At 37.7% G+C, this 22,183-nt stretch overlaps 1 long non-coding RNA gene across 1 annotated transcript; it reads right to left on the bottom strand.

Annotated features, from left to right (window-relative positions):
• Positions 1-13,595: 13,595 nt before the first annotated feature.
• LOC140621535 (uncharacterized) lies at positions 13,596-21,898 on the bottom strand. Its single transcript, XR_012021280.1, has 3 exons — positions 21,844-21,898; positions 21,673-21,726; positions 13,596-13,916 (listed from the first exon to the last, which is right to left on the bottom strand). It is a non-coding gene; the product is annotated as an uncharacterized lncRNA (long non-coding RNA).
• Positions 21,899-22,183: the final 285 nt, after the last annotated feature.

The raw sequence follows: 22,183 nt of genomic DNA, 5'->3' as shown, positions 1-22,183 counted from the left end.
AGGTTCCAGCTATGAGTCTTCCTGAGGAATATGCTGGGCTTATTTTGTGAGAACTTCTGTTAATGGCAGTGTTGGTAACTGTAGCTTTAAGAGGGACAAATTCGTGAGTATGCATGGCTTCTTTCCCTTCTCTTGGCCCTGAAAGAAAACTCTGGCATTGCCTTGTGGTTCCTGCTCTCCCAGCCCAGTCCTTATTATCCAGATGTCTGTAATGGGGATGCATGCTCAAGAAATGAACATGGGCAATTCACACGTGAACACGTGAGAAGAGGGAAGAGTAATGGAGATAGAAAGAAATGAACTAGAGAAAGAAAATCCTATGTGGGTGGGGGATGAAGAGTAATGGGAAAGGAGAGAGTCTTGGGAAGAAGCCATCCCAGATGCATGGAGGACTCTAGCAGAGGCAGTGATGAGAGGGGATTTTAAAAATGTTTGTCTGGGTATTAAGAATGTATTTCCTTCTTTGGCATTTCCTTAGGAGACTGGAAAAAAAAAAAAAAAAAAAAAAAACCCTAACAACCCAGAAATCCTTCGAAGTTTTTTTCAGTACCTTTTGGCTGCCAAACTACAATTCTTTGATTGCAACACTAGTCTGAGCTTGGACCATGTTAAGCTCTAGGGTTTATTTAGTTTCAATAACTTAACTGAATGCAGTAAAATGAAAACTTTGATTACTTAAAAAAAAAAAAAACTCTATGTCTACAATGCCATTTATGAAGATTCTGCCCTTTTGGATGATGACACCTTGATGACCCAAGTTGATTAGGCTCTGAAGCTCAGAGCTATGGGTGACAATTCCATTGGATTAAATTCAATATATATTCAGGTTAATTGCTTGGGAACCAAGATGACATGAAGTATGTGAGAAATCAAGGGAAATGAACTTTTCTGAGACTTCTGCTGCCTGGGACTTTTGAGAAGCAAGTTGTTTTCCTTTGGGAACTACAATAGTATCCTGAGTTCTTTCTGCTCACGAGTATAATCATGTGTACAGCTAGGGCCAACTTCACGGGTGTGTGACTTGTAGTCTCACAGGGCCTGTTCTTAGGAGGGTCATGTGTTTACTTTAATGCTCTGCTGCTGCCATCTTGAAATTCTTAAGAATTTTTGAACAAATGGCCCCACAAATTATGTAGATGAACTGGTATATAGCAAATATAATAGGCATCTACTTCAGATTCTTTATTAATCAGCCACAAGACTGATTGATTGATTGATTTTTAGATTTTTTAAATAGGTAATGTGTTCACCTGGTTCAAAATTATTAAAAGATTGACAAGAAAATGTCATTTCATCTCTGTCTCTCATCGATCTAGTTTCACCCCCTTTCTACATAAATGGTGTATTAATTTCTTATGTTGTATCCTTCCAGAGATTCCTAGGAATAAAAAAAAATGAATGAAGGGTTTTATGTTTCTTCCTTTTGTTTTACATGAAAGGTAACATAACTCATAATCCATAGTGTTCTGCATCATATTTTTCTCTTAATAAATATACATTTAACATATATATATTAATCTTTTTTTTGCACTGTATATTTTTTGGAGATCTTACTATATCTGTATACAGCTATACTGTATACAGGGTACTTCCTCTTTCTTTTTTACAAGCTACATAGAAAAATCACTGTATCTGTGACCCATTGTTTAATTGGTCCCCTTTGCTAGAAATTTGGCTTATTTCCACTTTTCTGCTGTTATAATCAAGACTGAAATGAATAACACTGTGCACTCATCATTTGGCTCATGAATATGAGCTTATTTTGTGAGAACTTCTATTAACGGCAGTGAATAAGCATAGCCATAGCATAAATTCTCCAATGTAGAATTGCTTAGGCAAAGGCTATACACATATATATGTAATTTTAGTAGATATGTAATTTCAGTAGATGTGCCAAATTGGTCTCCAAGGATATATTTAAACATATTTAAAGATAATACGAATGATGTGTGAGTGCATATTTCCCTAAAGCCTCACTAACATGATGAGTTTCCAAACTTTTAAATTTCTTTGTTACCAATCCAAAAATGATGTTTAACTTTGCACTTCTTATTAGTGGGATTGAACATCCTCTCATACATTTTATAGCTCTTAGTTTGAACTATATGAAATTGCCAATTTCCAAGCATTTTTGACATAGAAAACTACAATTTAATATGATTTAATCTAATTTTATACTTCTTTTTTCTGAACTGTCTGCTCATTTCCTTTGTTTATTGTTCTATTGTGTTGGTCTTTTCCTTATTGATTTCCAGGTGATGTTTATGTGTTTAAGAGATTAGTCTTTTATGATATGTTTCAATTATTATTATTATTATTTTTTTTTTGCCAAAATTTCCTTTTGACTTGTTTTGGCATTTCTATCCATGTAGAAGTTTTATATTATCAAATTATCATCTTTTTCCTTTTATAGTTTATTGATTTTGAATTATAGTTAGAAAGGTTTCCACAGTACAAGATTATAAAGGAATCTGTATATAACCTCAAGGTTTTAAAATTTATTTTTATATTTATTTATTTATTTAGAGCACATGTGGTAAGGAAAGGTAGAGGAGAGGGAGAGAGAGAATCCAAGCATGCTCCACACCCAGCGTGGAGCCCGACCTGGTGCTGGATCTTGCAATCCTGCAATCATGACCTGAACCGAAATCAAGACTCAGATGCTTAACCAGCTGTGCCACCCAGGCACTCCTCTGAGGTCTTTTTGAAAAGAACATTTATAATTTTACTTTTTACTTTAGAAATCTTTGATCCATTTGTCATTTGTCCTGGTATAAGATGTGAGGTATAGCTCCAATTTTGTTTTATTTTATTTTCTAGTTGGCTACTCAGTTGCTTTAACAAATTTATTGAAAAGGGCTTTTCTCCCAACTGGCTTGATATGCTACCTTCATCATATGCTAAATCCATGTAAACATTTATTTTGAGAATTTCTGTCTCTCCTCTGAGTGCTACTCTTCGTTTCTCTTCCATACTAGTACCTTACTTCTTTAAATATTGTTAGCCCCATGACCCATAAAAACCTCCAGAAAGAGAGAAAAACCTGTGCTAATAAGGACAATTTTTTGGCTTAAAGTACTGATATTTTTTAGTCAAGGACATACAAGTACTGTGTAAGCAGCTTTGTGTCGAAGATTTTTCTGGTAGAAGCTGACTTATAGCAGTAGAAAGTAGAAAAGAGAATAATGATTGCTGATGCCGTGTGTCAACTTGGCCAGGCATGGTTTCCAGATGTCTGGTCAAACACCAGCCAAGATATTGCTGCGAAAGTATTTTTTAGATGTGATTAACATTTATAGTCAGTAGACTTTCAGTGAAGCAGATGACCCTACATAATGTGGCTGGGCCTCTTCTAATCTGCTGAGGGCCTTAAGAGCAAAGACAGGTTTCTTATAGAAGAAGGAATTTTACCTCAAGACTGCAACATAGAAATCCTGCCTGAGTTTCCAGCCTGTCTGGCTTTCTGGATTTTGGACTCCAGACTGCAACATCTCCTCTTAAAGCAATTTGCAGCCTCCTAGCTTGCTCTATGTAATACAGGCTTTCTAACCCCCACAACCACATGAGCCAGTTCTGTAAACGAAATCTCTTTCTGTATATATCCTATTTATTCTGTTTATCTGGAGAATCTTTTTTTTTTCTTTTTTAAAAGATTTTATTTATTTATTCATGAGAGAGACACAGAGAGAGCCAGGCAGAGACATAGGCAGAGGGAGAAGCAGGCTTCCTGCAGGGAGCCTGATGTGGGACTCGATCCCAGGACCCCAGGATCACCACCTGAGCCAAAGGCAGATGCTCAACCACTGAGGCACTCAGGTGTTTCTATCTGGAGAATCTTGGCTGATACACCGAGGGAACTAGGTGAAAATTGTAGTCTGATTTTTTTTTTAATTTTTATTTATTTATGATAGTCACAGAGAGAGAGAGAGAGAGGCAGAAACACAGGCAGAGGGAGAAGCAGGCTCCATGCACCGGGAGCCCGATGTGGGATTCGATCCCGGGTCTCCAGGATCGGGCCCAGGGCCAAAGGCAGGCGCCAAACCGCTGTGCCACCCAGGGATCCCTGTAGTCTGATTTTTTTAAGAAAACTTAGTATTCCATACTATTACCATGCCCCTCTGTGTAGTTGATAAACGCACATATATAATGCACCCCATGTGCTTAGAACACTGGTAGCTCTCCCCACCCTGATACCTTGTCCTACCCCACAAACATGTCTCTATATCTTTCCTCTCAACCATTCTCACTAGGTTGCTTTTTTGTTATTGGGGGAGGAGGGCGCTGTATGAGATGAGCAGAAAAATTCTTTAGTCAGTGAAGGGCCTGCAGATCTTATTTACGAAAAAACTCATTCTACTTTTCGTTTTGCTACTTTTGAAGCCTGAGATTGTTTACAGAATAGCATAAGCTCGTTGAAATCATTGAAAACTGGCCTTTTCTAAAAGAGTAGTTATCCAGGAATTGACATTATCACTCTATATTTTCAAAAGTACTTTTGAAAAAGTACTTTAAAAAATACAGAGATTATTTAGCACGTTGTTCCCCAATCTTAGAGCTCCCCTGTTCTTTTACTACAGATACGTGTACTTATTTGTAAATACACATACACACACGTATACACTGTGGATACAGTTTGACTACGAAAGTCACAATCAGGACCAACCCAGTGAAAAGACACGTAGGGTGAGGTCTGGATTGGTCTTGAACACAGAGCTTCCATATCCTCTCCGTGCTTCCACCAAATTTTTAAAGAAAAAGATTACATTACAGTCTTGTTTTAACTAGACTTTTTAGTGGTTGAGTTGGTTTTTCCGTCACAACATTAAGCAATCCAAGATTGTATAGTTTGAGAATTTCACACATGCGTAAGCATAAGATGAATAAGTCTGGTGTTTATATAAGCACCACTGCTTTAAAACAAAGGGGTCTGCTTGGAAGCAAGAAGCAGATAACTCATACTTGGTGACAGTGTTTTGATTTCCCAACCAATTGTAGGTCTGGACCAATGAATATAACCATTAGGAATTTCCCTGTCTTGTAATATCCTATGGCACATAAACTGTAGCATCCTATGCATAAAACAAGATAGGAAAAGCTATAATGTGAGCCTCAGAGGGTATACTGCTAAACTCAAGTACTCTTAGAAAATACTATTATTCAGAGAAGTGAAAAATGACTATGTGGCTATATGATTGAGGCTGAGTCTTCTGACTGAACTGCACACACATAAAAAAGGAAAATAATGAAAGAATATGAGAAGATAGATAAAAAATGAAGCTTTCTATTCACATAAGAAACAGTTTTGAAAATTTCATAGGGCTTTGCAAATCTTCGGGAATTAAACACTGGTCTGGTTATCAAAACACTGCAGAGAGTTTAGAACTGTCATTATACATAAAGAAACAGAGTTTAGTGCAGTGGCTTTCAGTTTGTTGAAAACTGTGAACCTTTTTTCTAAAATGTTTTATGAATGAGGTCAGGGGGTGGGGGTGGTCAATGTAGAAAACAGATCAAAACAGAATTACTCTGAGTGAAGGGGGATCTGAGCCTTGGAACCCAGGTTCTTGGCCATGCCAGCTGCCCTGCCATTTTGAGGGAAGTGTTGTGGAATTTGGAACTTGTAGTACTATGCATAATGTAGTTTAAAAACCACCAGTTCACTTTTTGTTTATAGTCTTAGGACAGCACTCAAATGAGGGTCCCAGTAGGTGGACAGAACGTCTTGAAAGATCCTTAGGAAAGCACACAATCTCAACTTACAGGATGAGAGACCGGGCAGCCTTTTGCCAGAGGAGATATAACTGCTCCAGGACCAGAACTTGTCTAGCTATAAAAATGGTGGCAATGAGAGATACAATAGAGATTTGTGTCCTTAGCACAGTTCCTGGCACAAAGCCATCCATAGAATATTAGTTATTACTATTACTACACCTGCTACTGAAACTGGCATGAGTCCTACTATGCTTGCTGCCACCACTGCCATTAGTCCCTATTGATTGATGATCAGCTACTACCATATTTTTCCTGCCCTCGAAGATCAGAAGGAAAAAAATGAATGGCCACAGACCCCTTATTTTAGTTTCTATTTATGCTCCAGAGTTCTAACCTTCATTGCTGAGAAATAGAATAACAAAAATAAATAAACAAAAATAGTACTCATTTATCCGGTTATTAGTATAGTGTCTAGCTCCAAAGTAACTGCTAAGCATGTAACACCTCATTTTATTCTCCCAGCAACTCTGTGGGGTAGATACTTTCATGATTTCCCTTTTACTGATGACATCAATTAAATTGTCTATGGTCACAGAGCTGCCAAGTGAAAAAAAAGTAGGACTAATGATTCTATTTCTCTATGATTGTTTTGGGATTTCATCCAGAAAGGGAGAAAAGACATTGAGTAGGGCTTTTAAACACCCAACCTGAACCCGACGCTGAGGTTTACACACTCAGGGAAACTGCCAATAGGTAGCTGTTGCTGGATGAGCAGAAGAGATGCGACCTAAAGCAGGGGGAGCAGAAGGAGAGTTCTGGAGTACTTGAGATGGCCTTCAGCAGAACACTTTCTTTGATGAGTGATTCTCTAGACTGGCTGTTGGAAGAAACTAAGCCTTAGAGGAGGCGAGGTTCATGGTGTGCCAGCCAGAAATCAAAGGATTGAAAGTTCATGAAGAATGGGGGAGAAATGTCTGGTGGGCATTAATGAGTTCAGCCATGCAGATAAAAATCAATAGAAATCTTGATTGTCTATGAATTATAAATACTCCTTTATGTCTTTCAGAAGCTCCTTTTGCACCCACACAGCATGCAATTTTTACCTGATTACCAGGTGGTGCCTTTGTGTTTTCCACCTATCACCCCCCATTTTACACTAGCCAGGTTTCTTCCCGGTTAGGAAGTCGGGTTATATTTTCTGTGAGTGTCTGTTTTAAGCTTTTAGTTCTCAAGACATTTTTCCCCCCGCCTTTTCCCCCAGAACTGGATTCTTAGGTCTCTAAAGTTCCTCTTCTGTTAAAAACTTAACTTGAAAATCTTTTCCTAGCTGACTCCCATGCCTGATATGGTTGCTTACCCCCTGTCCTTCTTATGCCCCTTCAGGAGAGGGGTACCATATGCATTCAACAGTAAGGATGTCCTTGGCCTTGGTGAAGGACTAGTGCCTACAGATTATTGTTGATAATTTCTGTAAAATGTACATAAAATAATATCTCAACTTTCAAGGTAGCTTACTAACTTTTCAGTTCAACTGGGAGAAGACACATTTTTTTTTTTTAATCCCAGTAACTGTTGGAAGCACTAACTAGTAGCCTAGGGAATACTTAGGGGCCACCAGTAAAACTCAAGATAAGCCAGAAATATAAATAAATAAAATAGTGACTCTGGAAAAACTTGAATCAAAGCTTAAAACTTGGTCTAACGTTTATATTCAAGTGCCTATAATATTAGCTTTAACATCTGAGGGAACCACCAACAGACCTTTAAACAATCAAACTGCTAATCACTTTCTAACTCAGATTTGTTATATTTTCATCATATTTGGGCCAAAACTTCAATATCATTTTAGGATAATTTATTTGGGTCACACACCTGAACATTACAAAACCCTGAATCAAATTTTCTTTTTCATCTACCTCTGAGTTCCCGAGATTAAGAGCTGATGTCCCACTGCCAGTAGTTTGCATTTATTGAACATTGGGCTACTCAAATGTATTTTATGGATCAACATTATTGGGATGTTTATATATGATTGACATTTATGTATGGAAATGGAAAGTACATCTGAAATGTTTTCTCTTAAATGTCCCCCTCCCTTTTTCTGTACCTTTAATCTGTTCTTTTAGTAAACACTTACTGAGTAATTTATGAATACTTACTGAGTACTTAATGAGTTTAAATGATCATCCTGCTAGATGTTGCATATCTAAAGATGAAGAGACATGCTCCCTGTCTTTATGAACTTTCAGTAGAGTCCTTTGGAACTAGAGAGCAGAGGCTCTTGCCAGTGGTCATCTGATTAGAAAGACTTATTTGAGGTCCTATTAGGCAGTATTTTGCCATCAACCAGAAGTAGCATAGGCTCTGCAAGAGAAGAACATTATGATGTTGAGGAAAGTTCTTCAACCATTCTGAACTTTAGATCTTTCATCTCACTGAATGTCATACTATATGTTGGCAAATCGAACTTCAATAAAAACGAAGGAAAGAAAGATATCTCATCTCATCAATATTATTTATCATGTTTGTTAAATGACAGCCATCATTATTTGAGAAGCTTCTTTCCTTCTTTTTCAGTGTATCTAAAAAATTGTGAAAACAACATAAATGAAACTTAATGGAGTGAATTCAATAAAGGCAACACTCTCCCCTCCTAGGGGAATTGTTCATTCTCAAAAAAAAAAAAAAAAGCTCATTTGACCCTACAAAGAAATTTTAAATTTTCTGTAGTGTTATGTTTCGATATACTTATTAAGAAAAATGGAAGAACCTACCCTTCTGACATATCAAAGTGTTACAGAACCAGGTGTGGATTTCAATGGCACCCATTTGTAGACTCTTGGGCTCCAGAATTCTATCAGCACATATAAAGCAACATCTTGTGAGCATACCACAGACTCTACCTTTCTTCCTTGAGTCTCATATTACACAGAACTTCTTATTCCCTAGAGAAAAAACAGCCTTCACTGAGTCAGACATCAAACAGAGGCTCCTGGTGGCTAATATCATGGTTCTTCAGTGGTTACTTGTCAACTCTGTAGTCAGTGAATAATTTAAAACAGACATCTTCATGCATTATTCAGTAAAACCAAACCTGTGATACAATGTGTGGATACCACAATTCCTGAAGGGAATTTGCTGCCTTTGATTATTTGTACATTTCCTTCCCCTAAATATCCAAATATTCAGTTACAAGATTATCTGCTGATCCAAATGACAGGTTTATTAATGTCTGCATGCAATTGTATTGACATTGTTGTTTTCAGTGTTCACATATCTTCCAGATACCTCACATGATGGGCAATTCATGAATTGAATTCCTGTTGAATTTAAAACATTGTCCCAACTGGACCTGACATTTGAGTTATTCTGATTACACATATGCATATTTAGGCAAAATTCTTGTTGCTTCACTTTCTTAGGAGACTTTTAGTTGACTAATCTTTCGGCTTCAGTATTTTTTAGTGAAAACCTGAAACAAAAACTTTGATAACCAAAATACTTTTGGAAATAATGACTAGGCAGTGAAATATTTATGCTACTGATTGAACAGCATTCTGTAATATTGTAGACTAATGAATTTACATGTATTATATTTTAAAAAAAACACAAAACTTTGGGCAGCTCTTTAAAGCGGTCAGTCCTAGGTTTGGGCGTCAGCTCTTCAAATCAATTGGGCAACTGTTCCTGAAAGGGTTACTGTCTGCTTTACTCTTTTCCCCTTGACTTCTGTTGGACCAAATCATTAAGTCCTTCCTAATTCTATTTGTTATTGGCCAAAAAGTAAGTACTTTACTGGAGAGGCGTCCTTAAGTCAAGCTCGTTCTCTTTCCTGTGTAAAAAAGCCAAACCAAAACAAGCAGACAACAAAAAACTTTTGGTACCTAGGTCATTCCCAGACATGCTATTTTTATTTCCTGAAGGAGTACTCCAAAGAGGAAGGAATAATAAACTGCATTAATAAACTGTCACAAATGACCACAAACTGAATGTCTTAAGACAACAAAAATTTATTTTTTCCCACTTCTGGAGAGTAGAAGTCTGAAGTCAAGGTGTCAGCAGAGCCACACTCCCTCTGAAGTCTCCAGCGGAGGTTCCTTTCTTGCCTCTTCTAGCTTTTGGGGACGTCAGTTCCAATCTCTTCCTGTGCCTTCACATGGCATTTGCCTCCTTCTCCCTGTGTCTTCTCCTCTTTTCTGTGACATTTGTCATTGGATTTAGAGCCCACCTGGATAATCTCACCTGGGGACTCTAATTGAATTATATCTGCAGAGATTCTTTATCAAAATAAGATCCTATTCACAGGTTCTGGCGGGTGAGGATGTGGACATAACTTCAGGGGTCACCATCCACCCCACTCTATCAGCTAAGGTTTTGTCACTACCCATTTCACTTTGGGTGTATATAGACTATCGTGTAATAAAACTTAATTTCATCCTATCAGTCCCAGAGCCTCTGAATTATCATATCAGTCATATAATCTTTGAAATTCACTAAAACAAATTTATTTGGCAGAATCAAGAAGTTGCCTTTCCTTTATAAGTTCAGTTCTATATCAATAATTTATCCTGAACATATTTTCACACACAGTTTGCAAATGGCAAAGCTACTTTTTACCAACAGTCGTATTTTATTTCAGGCAGATAAATTGTTGGAATTGACAGTCACTTGCTCAAGAGCTTTGTTAAAAGTTGAGATTTGTATTTGGAATTCAGAGGTAGTCACCACTAGATGGCATTCTTGACTCATTAGAGAGCCCCAATCTCTTGACTAACGGTTTCTCCAGGAAGTGATTGCACTGAGACCAGACTTCCTAAGGCAGTATTTGCTTGCCTTTAAAAACAACACAGTTAAAATGCTAAAATAAATATGAATAAACTTATGCTCTATAGAAAGAGAAATGAGACACTGAGTTAAAATTAAAATACAAAGAACATTGTAATAGCAATGTCCAGGCATTTTGAGATGTCATCTTCGACATTTTTTGTTTTGGGCTAAAGCTGCAGTTTTAAGTCCAGTTTGCCTTGCACATATTCCTGTTCTTTGGTGCAGCAATTCTCCACCGTGATTGCACATTGGAATCCCCTGGAGAGCTTTAAAAGAAATTGATGCTTGAGTGCCACATGGGAGCTTCTGATTTGCCTGGGTATTGGAAGCAAAAGCTGACAAGATACAGAGAGAGAGAGATAGAAATAATCAGGTTCCTGAGAAGGCACAGGAAGTTGTAGGCTGGAGGAAACAAACACTTGTAGTATGAGGGGAAGAAGACTGAGAAGGTAGAAGCTGATACAGGGAGACTTGCCATATCTCCCTACTGGCGGAGGTTCAATAAACAGCTGTTGTTGAGTGGGACCATTTTGAGATTTGGAATTCACATTTCTCTTACTGCCCCAGGTATTCGGCTAATAAGTCCTCAGGACTCCAGGCAGCCTTTAGGACTCTGTTTCTTGCAGTCACAAGAACAGGGCACAGGGTACCTTCCACCAGATAGAATGTGGACTCCTGGGGCACGCGGGTGGCTCAATCGGATGAGCGTCATGATCCCATGACCTCAGTCCCATGATAGAGTCCCCTGTTGGGCTCCCTGCTCAGTGGGAAGTCTGCTTCTTCCTCTCCTTCTCCTCTCTCTCTCTGTCAAATAAATAAATAAAATCTTTAAAAAAAAAGAATGTGGGTCCCCTGAGTGTTTCTTTGTTTCCTCTCATCTCTCATACCTGTGGGGACTTAGAACTTGAGCACAGTGGATTCAGGCAGTCCTCTTCCTGTTGCTTAAGGCCACCTGCTGACTGACTCATGGTCAGGCACCAATAAATCCAAAAGAAGAAGACGTGAGAGCAGTGGTTCCCAACTTGACCTTGCCTGACCCCAAATTCTGTATCTATTAGACATTTCTTAAAACAACTTGTGCATTTCTTTTAAACATAAATGTTTATAAGTTTTTTATCAAACAGAATACCGTAAGGGGAACCTTATTGCAAGAGGAACATGGAACGCTCTTTCCTTAGTGCTCACCCCTCATTTTTCATTTTGAATTACAGTTGGCCCTTGAAAAACATGGATCTGAACTGTGTGGGTCCACTTATACTATTCTTTATGATTTTCTTAATATCATTTTCTTCAGTTTACTGTAAGAATATATTATATATACATATAACACACAAAGAATGTGTTGTTTATGTGATCAATAAGATTTCCTGTTAACAGTTGGTTATTAGTAGTTGAGTTTTTAGGGAGTCAAAAGTTATATGTAGATTTTTGACTGTGTAAGGGTCGGTGTCTCTAACCCACATATTGTTCAAGGGCCAACTGTGTAACATTTTTGTGACTACCGGTTGAGGACGTATTGAAAAGGAAAATGAATGTTCTTAGCCAAGGAGGAAAAATACCCTTACTGTCTCAGGAATGGAGGGTGGGATTTTATCTATTTGTCTAGATCATATGCACACTTTTTTGGGGCAAAGAGTAGACTAAGAGTCTGTATCAGTCATTCTTAACCTTAATTACATGATGAAATCCCTTTTTAGAAATACTGATGCCTGGGTTCTACCTACACAGATTTTGATTAAATGCACGTGGGCATAATCTGGAAATCCAAGTTTTAAAAAAAGAATCTGAGGTAATATTAATGTACAGCCAACATTCGTAATTCTTGGTCTACACACTCTTCCTAATTCACAGAGTTATAGCCATAATCTTTTATGTCCAACTACCACTTCACAGTTGGAATGCTACCTAAATAGAGGCATTTTTTAAACCTTATTTCCAAAATATCCTTTAGAAAAGACAAAATCCATGCATAATGTATACATATATAGCATCACTTAGATTATTTACAAAATAGATTTGGAGTTCAGTTTTCTCTTCGTTAATATTTCTTTGTAAAGTTAGATGGAAGATAAAGAAATATTGTTTCACTGGGTGTTTATCAATCACCCCCTAACTGCCTGGTGCTGATTATCAGGTACTCATGTTGTGTTTTTTTACTCTAGCAATGGAATAATCTTGTGCTCTGCCTTCTATTCACACAATGTCCAAAACAAAGAAGTGTCAGGACACCTGAACTTTGGTACCCCCTATGGCAGTGTGCAAGATGCCTGACAAGTGTGGGTTCACTGATTTAAGTTCTCTCTGAATAATACAAAACATTTTTAACAACTATAACTGCCCCCCCCCCCAAACCTAACCAAATAGCACTTTGATGTTCAATGGAACTCAGAGAGTGGTTTGGAAAAATGTTCTTGGTTTATTGCAGGTGTTTGTCATCAAAATGGAATCACATTTCCAAGTTTTTATTTTGGAACCTGGCATTCAAAAAGATTTCAGAGATGTTTTATGGTGTAGTTCATTGCTTCAAGTTACTGAAATTTTTTTTATTTCTATAAATGTATTATGTTATAAAGTGATTAGCTGGGAAGTGTTTATAAAATGGCCAAGTTTGTTACATTGTTAAAAAAGGAAACAACAAGCTAAAAACTTGGTTAACTTAGGTAACTGAATTAGTTAAAGTTAACTCACAAGGCATTGTGTTAACAATGCTCTGTTGGCGTTTCACCTTTATAACATTAGGCCAATGTTTAATAACAATAATAAAAAATCTTTGCATGGGTCCTCTTGTAGTCTTCCATGGGTTGGACATCATTGAAACCCTTGTCTCAGTGGTTAAGTTAGTGGTTTCAGTTTGGGCTGGTTCCAAACCCTCTTTTATATTTCGCTCAGGAGATGCCATCCACTAGCCCTAAGCAGAACCTTATCTATTTTGGTTCACATTTATGTAGGGTGGTTTTGCAGACTGGCTGGTCCAGAGGTTGAAACAAATATATGTAGATTTGCTGTTGTTTGAAGACTGCTTCCAATTATTCATGTAATCCATATGCTGGCTGTTTTGCTCCAAACTTTAAGTAGGACTTGGCACCTTTTAGTGGCCAGAAAGAATTTACTCTAGGTAAGTCTCCTTACCCCTACCCCAGTGCATTAGTAAACAATGAAAAAGATAACTTACGTCTCAGGAAAGTGGCCTAAAATTTCTTCAGTGTCCCTTCTTTGTGTCACTTCTATGCTCCTCAGACCTCTGCCAAATATCTTTTCTCCCCTTTCCTTGCTGGTGCTAATCTTCCCAGCTTTTGCTTGGATGTCCATATCTCTCCCTTTTTTGTGAAGAGCAATCAAATATCAGCATCTCATCGCCAACCTTGTGTACTCAAATCCTGATAAAGCAGATGGGCGTGAAAAATTAAAAAAAAAAAAAAAGTCTCCTATCACAAGGGTTGCCGGATTTGGCAAACAAAAATACTGTCAATGATGCATGGGGCATACTTAAACAAAACACTTACTCAATGTTTGTCTGAAATTCAAATTTAACTGGACATTTTGTGTTTTACCTGGCAACCCTCACTCTCGCCTTTGGAAGTCTTTCTGATCTCCTACCATTCAATATTCTTCTGGAGTTAAAAGCTGATGATTATCATAAAAATTTGCCCTGAGCTAAGGCTCTGCTTTTAAATAGTTTCATGTCTAGTACACAAGTCACAGTTTTGTATCTTTTTTGCCTTTCGTGAAACTCTGGTGAAAATTGTCAATGTCTAGCCTGCCCTAGCCCTTTTGAGAAGTGGAAACCTGCCACAAGTACCTTCCTGAACATGGCCTGACATCCTCTCTGCAAAGCTGCTTACACCAGGGTCCTCATCTTCTTCCTCTACTGTATTGCATCCTTCCGACTTCTGGAATATGTTTGAGGACCTCTAAGAATAAGCCATTAATTGTAAAATTCAGTTAGATGGGTCTGGGATTTTATCTAGATCCATTTAAGATCCAGATATTAGGTATCAGTTTCAAATTCACTTTTTCAGTTTCGCGTTGGATATTTGGTAGAACATAGAAAAATTTTAAACATATGTTATAGGGCTGCATCTGCTCCTGGAATTGCCTGTGGAAATGGAAATTGTAATCATTAGACGTGGCTACTTATTTTTCAGACTTGGGTTCAAACATTTGGCAGAGCAGCAAGAGAAAGCTTGAATGTAAGTGTTTCATAAACTTTTCTTGTGAAAGAAGGCCTTTGGGGCATATCTCATTAACCAATACTCTGAAATTCTTATGAGGGATTAACATAAACATATTCAGAATTACTAAGTTAAATTATGTTATCAATTACCGTGTAAGCTGTTGATTAAGAGGTACAGAAATTGCAGTGTAGGCATGCTCTGAACTTCTGGGATCCTACTGATTGGGTTTTAGAAGCAAAGAAATTTATGTTGATCAATTAGAAAGTCAGTTTTGGTTTAAGGAGGTGGATATTCGGCCCAGGTGTGAAATCCGGCAACCAGTAGATATTTAGAGTCTTACCATAATGAATCAGTAAATCATCTCTCACAAATCAGCACAAGGAATCCTTTTGTCTCTATAATGATAAGCTGCGATTAATCACAAAAGAAAATCAAAACGTGCTTTCAGAGCCAAATGGCAGAACTGTAATATTGACTTTGGGGTAAAGGGCTGGTGGGCTGTTTCCTACGAGGTTGATAGGATGGCATTATTGTCTCAGTAGATGTAATGTTTGGTCTGGCCTTCTGTCTTTTCGGCACTTAAACTGGATTTTGGCAGAACACTGAGAGCAGATCCATCTCTCATGAGCAGACTTGTTAAATAAGCTCATGAGGCCAAGGAATGAAATCAGAATATCTCTGTCTACCTCTCCAGCTGTGTCCCCAGGCCTCTTCTCCATTCTGCCTTCTGTTCCAGTAATAGGAGTTTTCTTTTGGCTCCTGAATGTTTCACCGTGCTCCTTATTTCCTATCAATATATTTGCATGCTGTTCCTCTCCCAAGGATGTTGGTCTCTATTTTCAGTACCACTCATTGAACCCCCATCTCTCTCTCTCTCTCTCTCTCACTCTCTCTCTCTCTCTCTGACACACACACATACATACACACAAGCTCAGGGAAGCCTTTACAGATGCAGCACCCCTGCCCCTCTTCCTGGCTGCACATTATGTTCCATCCCCAGGCTCCATAACTTTGCTCACCCAAGCTATTTTTCATTTTTATAATTATTTATTTGGTGTCTCCCTCCTCTGCTAACCTCTGTGAGGTAACCTCTGTGAGAGCAGACACAATCGAACACTGCATGACTGCATTATGGCTATAGAGTTAATTGTGATACCTTTGCTCCAAGAGTCTTCTATTCTCTGATAGATTTGGGAACTCAGCTCAGTTCCGTGAGATGAATATGCTAGCTGTCTGTGAGCATCTCTCTTGATGATTCTCAGGGAGGATTAACATTTATTGCTTATTGTTCAAATGTGCTCATTCAATGATTTCTGCCCATGTCCAAGCGGAGAAAGGAATTAGCACATCACATCAGAACTTACTTTTGTGACTATCTGCTTAAGCCATAGACTCTGGGAGTGAATGTATCTAAAGTTGGTGGCCCTTATCCTGAGCTGGCTCAGATCTAGGCATCTTGATACATGCTAGCTAAAGTGATTTGGACATTATATGCGTAAACCAACTGGCCATCTGATTAAATTATTAAGAAAAAAAATTCTTAGGGAGGAGTGCCTTGGTGGCTCAGTTTGTTGTGCATCTGACTCTTGATTTCAGCTCAGGTCATGATCTCAGGGTTGTAAGACTGAGCCCCATGTTGGCAGCTTACCATTCTCTTTCTCCCTCTCCCTCTGCCTCTCCACTCCCAACTCTCACTCTTGCTGTCACTCTCAAAAAAAAAAAATATTATTGGGGTCTTTTAGAGTGATTTCCCTTTAATGGGTTCATCTTTTAAAATGACCTCCCTTTAGTGCCTCTTCTTTTCAGGATGAGAAATCTTTTTTTCCTTTTCCTTTTCTTCTTTTCTTTTCTTTTTTTTCCTTCCTTCCTTCCTTCCTTCCTTCCTTCCTTCCTTCCTTCCTCTCTTTCTCTTTCTTTCTTTTGGAAACCAAGTTAATATCAGAAGATTTGTTTCAGTGAGGGTGGAATCAGAGAGTTAGCTGATTTGATAGGTTTTATTTTGGTCTTGCTGGAGGGAGAGTTGGGCTGGGGCTCAAAACCAGATACGTTTTGCTACTGGTGGCCTGGTTTTGTGTGGGTCAGTTTCCTCACTGACATGCTCTCTGTGGCTCATATTCTTGTGAAATTTTTTATTTAGGGTAGTGGGAAGAACATGTGATATAAAGGAGTTCAGGCTTTTTGAAATCCTAGCTCCACTCTTAATGCATGCATGACCATAGTCAATGACTTAAACATTCTGAGCCTCAGTTTCTTCTTCTGTAAAATGGTATAGCATTAGCACTCACATAGTAGTTGCTGTGAGGCTTAAGTGAGATGATCCATGTGAAGTCTTTAGTATAGTTCCTGGCACGTGAGAAGCATTCATTACATTGTTATTCAGATTTATAACATGGGATCAGTAATGCCTACTACTGGGGTTGTGAGGATCAGGTAAGAAAGCATATGGAGGTACCAGGCTTTATGTCTGGCCATGCACCTGTCCAGTAAGAAAAATTTATCTCCCCTTCTCTTTCCATGTCCACTTCAGAGAATTATATATCTTTCTGAAAACCACAATAGGCCTCCTTCTTGCTGCTAGTTCCAAGAACACATGTTCTTCTTTTTAAAATTATTTCTTTTCCTCCCATCTAAACTGGTAAGTGATCATTATTGCACTGATGTTATAATGACCAGTTTGTAATCTATACCCTATGATTTTACCCCATTTCTTCATTCTTTCCACTATCATATATTCCTTGTAGTGATCTTGGTCTTGAGTGATTCTGACATATTTTATTTGTGGGTCTCATCTATGTTATTTAGATCTAGGCAATCCCAAAGACAATGATGGCTGCTCTAAGTTTTGCCTGTATCTTCTATCATCTAATTATATAGGTGCTCCTTAATTTTTAAACATGCTACACTTTGAAATATCTTTTTGATTCCTTTGATAAAAAATGACACCAGGAATTCATCTGGTTGTTAATTTGTTTCCTTTTAAGCAGAGCAAATTTGAATTTTGGGCCCCCTAGTGAAATTCCAGATCAAATCCCATCTTATATTTCATTAATAGGAAAATGATGACCTTGTACCCAATTTCTTGTGTTTTTCACTTTAGCCATTCTGACAGCTGTGAAGTGACATCTCATTGTGGTTTTGATTTGTATTTCCCTGGTGATTAGTAATGTTGAGCATCTTTTCATGTGTCTGTTGGCCCTCATATATCTTCCTTGGAAAAACGTCTATTCAGATCCTCTGCCCATTTTTTAATTGTTTTTTTTTTTTTTTTGGTGTTGAGTTGTATAAATTATTTATATATTTTGGATATTAACCTTTTATTATATATATGATTTGCTAATATCTTCTCCCATTCAGCAGGTTGCTTTTTTGTTTTGTTGATGGTTTCCTTGACTGTGTAAAAGCTTTTTAATTTGGTGTAGTCCTAATAGTTTAATTTTGCTTTTGTTCCCTTGCCAGAGGACAACATTATATGATTTCACTCATATGTGGAATTTAAGAAACAAAACAAATGAACAAAGAACAAAAGACACAACAAATTAACTCTTAAATACAGAGAACAAACTGGTGGTTGCCAAAGAGGAGGTGGGTGGGTAGATGGATGAAATAGATAAAGGGGGTTAATAGTATACTTACCTTGATGAGTACTGAGAAATGTATGGAATTGTTAAATTATTATATTGTACACCTGAAACTAATATAACATCATATGTTAATTGTACTTGAATAAAAAAATTAATTTAATCATTCTAACAGCCTTGTGAAATTGAGAGATAAGATATTGTACCCATTTCACAGGTGAGAAGTCTGAATTGTAGAGATGTGATTTGTCCAAGTGATGAATCTAGAACAGAGCTCAGATCTGCTGGTTCTTATCTAGTGTCAATTCAGTCATTTATATAATAGACATTTAATGAGCATCTCATCATTGACTGAGCATGGGAACCAAAGACAGAGTAAAGCCCTTGATCAGAAGTATTTCATTATTTAGAGGCAGAAAAGCATGAGAAGCATATACAACTGCAAAGAAAGTGTGATGAAGTATAAACAAATGTCTTATATGCTAGAGGAATTTATAAAGATTTTCTGGATGAAATATGGCATAAATATGCATTACTAAATGGAATTGTGAACAGGCATTTCAAAAGGAGGGATTAAACATGCAAAGGAGAAAGGGACATGGTAAACATATGGGAGATGGCCATGAGTTTTGGGTCAGTAATTTACGCTGAGCTCAAGAGGGTGGTTCTTTTGGTCTCCTGTGGGCTTCTTAGATATCTAGGAAATGGCTGGCTGTTGGGGACAATTGGGATGCTTTGCCTTGTTCTACAAGCCTCTTATTACATCCAGCAGGCTAGCCTGGGCATGTACTCAGGGTGATGACAGAGGTATAAGAATATAAGTAGAAACATGCACTTTTTCTATCCTCTCGTGTGATATTGCCAAAATCTCTTTGCCCCAGGAATTACATGGCTGTGGCAAGAGTCTGAGTGAGAATATACTCAAGGTTATGTGGCAAATGCAATAGATATGGGGGGTGGTGGTGAAAAATTTGGGACGCATTTGCAATCAATTGGGGTAAATGCTAGAAGTAAAGAACCTGCATAATTTTAAAGTTTGGTTGTTTTCCTGAAAAATACCAATTTGCATTACTGTCAAGTTTCTGTATGAAAGCGTTCATTATTCTAGGCAATTAGCAGCACATGAAAAAAATAGGATTTTATCTATTGACCAATTTTTAATTTTATGTAGTATGTAGAGAGGTGGAACTTTTGAAAAATAATAGGGCTTTACTGAGATATAATTCACACACCATACAATTCACTTATTTGAAGTGTACAGTACATTGGCTTTTCATATACTCACAGAGTTATGCAACCATCACCACAATTTTAGAACACTTTTATACTCTCAGAAGAAAGCCCGTATTCATTAGCAATCACTCTCCATTTATCCCAAAGGACATTTAAAAATTATAAAAAGTCAAGTTTTCTTGCTATGAGTTCTTTATAAATTAAGCGTATTAAACCTTTCCTATCACATATATTACAATTATTACCTAAGTTTCTAGAACTTATTCATTTCTCCTTTTATGATATATAAAAGTTTTAACTTTTATTAAAAATTTAATAAAATTTTATTAAATTAAAATATGGATAAAACTGTTTTATCCATATTTTCCTATTGAATAGGTATAATTTGATGTGGATTAGGAAAAGCACAAGGTAATGCATTTGTGGATAACTTTTCTGAACTTTATGTATACATTGAATGAACTGGATAATTTATTGCTTTTAACTAGAGGAAAACCTGAGTCTTGATTATTCCACAAAGATGAAAATCTGTATTAGTCAGGGTTCTCCAGAGAAACAGAGTCAATAGTCTGTGTGTGTGTGTGTGTGTGTGTGTGTATGTGTGTGTATTTGTATTTATAAATGTAAAAGACGATATTGGCTCCTGCAGTTATAGAGGCTGAGAAGTCCATGATCTGCTATCTCAAGCTGGAGACCCAGGCAAGCTGCAGTTCAAAGCCCTGAGCACCAGAGAGCCGATGGTGTAGATTCTGGTCTGGGTCTGAAGGCCTGAGAACCAGGATGGTTGAGGGAAGAAAAACATCTATATTCTAGCCAAGAAGTAAGAAAGAGAGAGAATTCAACCTTCCTCTGCCTTTTTTTTCTGTTCAAGTCTTCAACAGGTTGGATGATGCCCACCCATAATGGGAAGGGCCATCTGCTTTACTCACTTCCCAGTTTCCTTTTCTGGAAATGCCCTCAAAGACACATAGTACTGAAATAATGTTAATGAGTTTTCTAGGTATCCCTTGATCTAACAAAATTGACACATAGAATTAATTATCACAAGGTCCATTTCTTTGGCCTAAATGCCCATAAATGTTGAGCATCGAACACAAGAATTTTGTACACAAGACATTTTGAAAATATTTTGAACACATATTTTCTTAATGTCATGTATAAATACGTATAATGCACATATTTTGATTATTAGATGGAGTTCTGTTCTTTATGTATCAAATGAAATTCTTGAAATGAGAAAAACGACCAAAGGAAAAAGTCACTTACAATTGAAAACACACTGCAACGATTAGGGCTATTCAATTTTGAAAAGTCAGACGGGAGAATGGGTAAGGAGTGATAAACACTGGCATTGATGTTTGAGCAGCTTTTGCATTTTGAATGAAGTAGTTTTTGTATTTTAAGACTATTAGGTGGTGTTAATGGAATTGCACAGTAAAGGATCAACTTTGCAGGTTGTCCAGACCCTGTACATTCCAAAGAAAGGTAGACCTTTGCCTTGCTCCTGGAAGGCAACCTCTAAGCCCTTGGAATATTTTGCTTGATAAGAGTGTCTTTGTTCACCTAGGCAGTATCAGCATGATCTCTGGAGGGACTGGAGACTGAAGGTCAGTCCTATGGGCAGTTAGCCTGGACATCAAAGCTCAGATGAGCTTCCCTGGTTTACCACACTCTCTGCATGTTGTCACACATCGTTGTGGGGAGAATTGGGCTGTCCATGTGAATCCACTAGGAGAGGAGAACTGGAAGCTTATTATACTAGGTTTCTCCTGGAGTTTGCTCTATGCGCCTTTTTCCATTGCTGATTTTAATCTGAATCCTCTGCTATATTATAAACTATAAGTGAGTATAGCAGTTTTTCTAAATTCTGTGAATCCTTCGAGAGAGTCATTGAGAACCTCGGAACACTGGAACATACATGGCTTCACGGGTGGTCACACATCCCTTTTAGAGATGAAGTTGATGTTAGAAATTTGTGAATAGGTTGCAAGTCTCTAAAGTTAAAAATAGATAAATGTATAAAACTGTATTCTAATCTTCAGGGAGTTCCCAGAGTTGATAGAGAATTCATCTGTGGGTAGGAGTTATGCAATAGAAGGGTGCTTTAAATTAGACACTATAAAGTGCGTCCTTAATAATCCACTGACCTGTTCCTGGGTAAACATATCCCATGTTCCCTGAAGATAGGGCCTTGGAAAAATCTGAAAAGTAAAATTAATAAAAGCCACCTTAGCAGACATTATGTAGGAGCCAGAGAGAGAAAAGGATCATGCTTTTGGGAAACTGAATATCTATGAACATGATGAGAAAGTTCTTACTATCTCAGTGAAAAGCCTTGACTGCAGATAAGTGTAACTTGCCTGGAGGCTCTGGTGATGAATGAGTGACGTCACTGAGCAGTGATGTTACAGTCTGATACAACAATATCAGAGGTGGGTCAAGAGCCAGAGAAGTAGAGACAGGTAAAGACAATCAGCAGGGGATGAAGAAGTCAAACACGGCCAAAGAAGAACTGTAATGACAACCTAGAGGACTTCCTAAGTCTCTCAGGACTCTTCCAGGCAGTTGGAACTTGAGGGATTTGAACAACTTCTTTGCTGCCTAGACATTGAGTATGACCACTTTAGTCAGTAGAACCTTAGTTTACTAAATGTTATT

The sequence above is a fragment of the Canis lupus genome, chromosome 30 (assembly GCF_048164855.1).
Source record: "Canis lupus baileyi chromosome 30, mCanLup2.hap1, whole genome shotgun sequence".
NCBI classification, from domain to species: Eukaryota; Metazoa; Chordata; class Mammalia; order Carnivora; family Canidae; genus Canis; species Canis lupus.
Note: the sequence above shows the minus strand (reverse complement) of the source record. Positions and strands in the feature narration are given on the sequence as shown.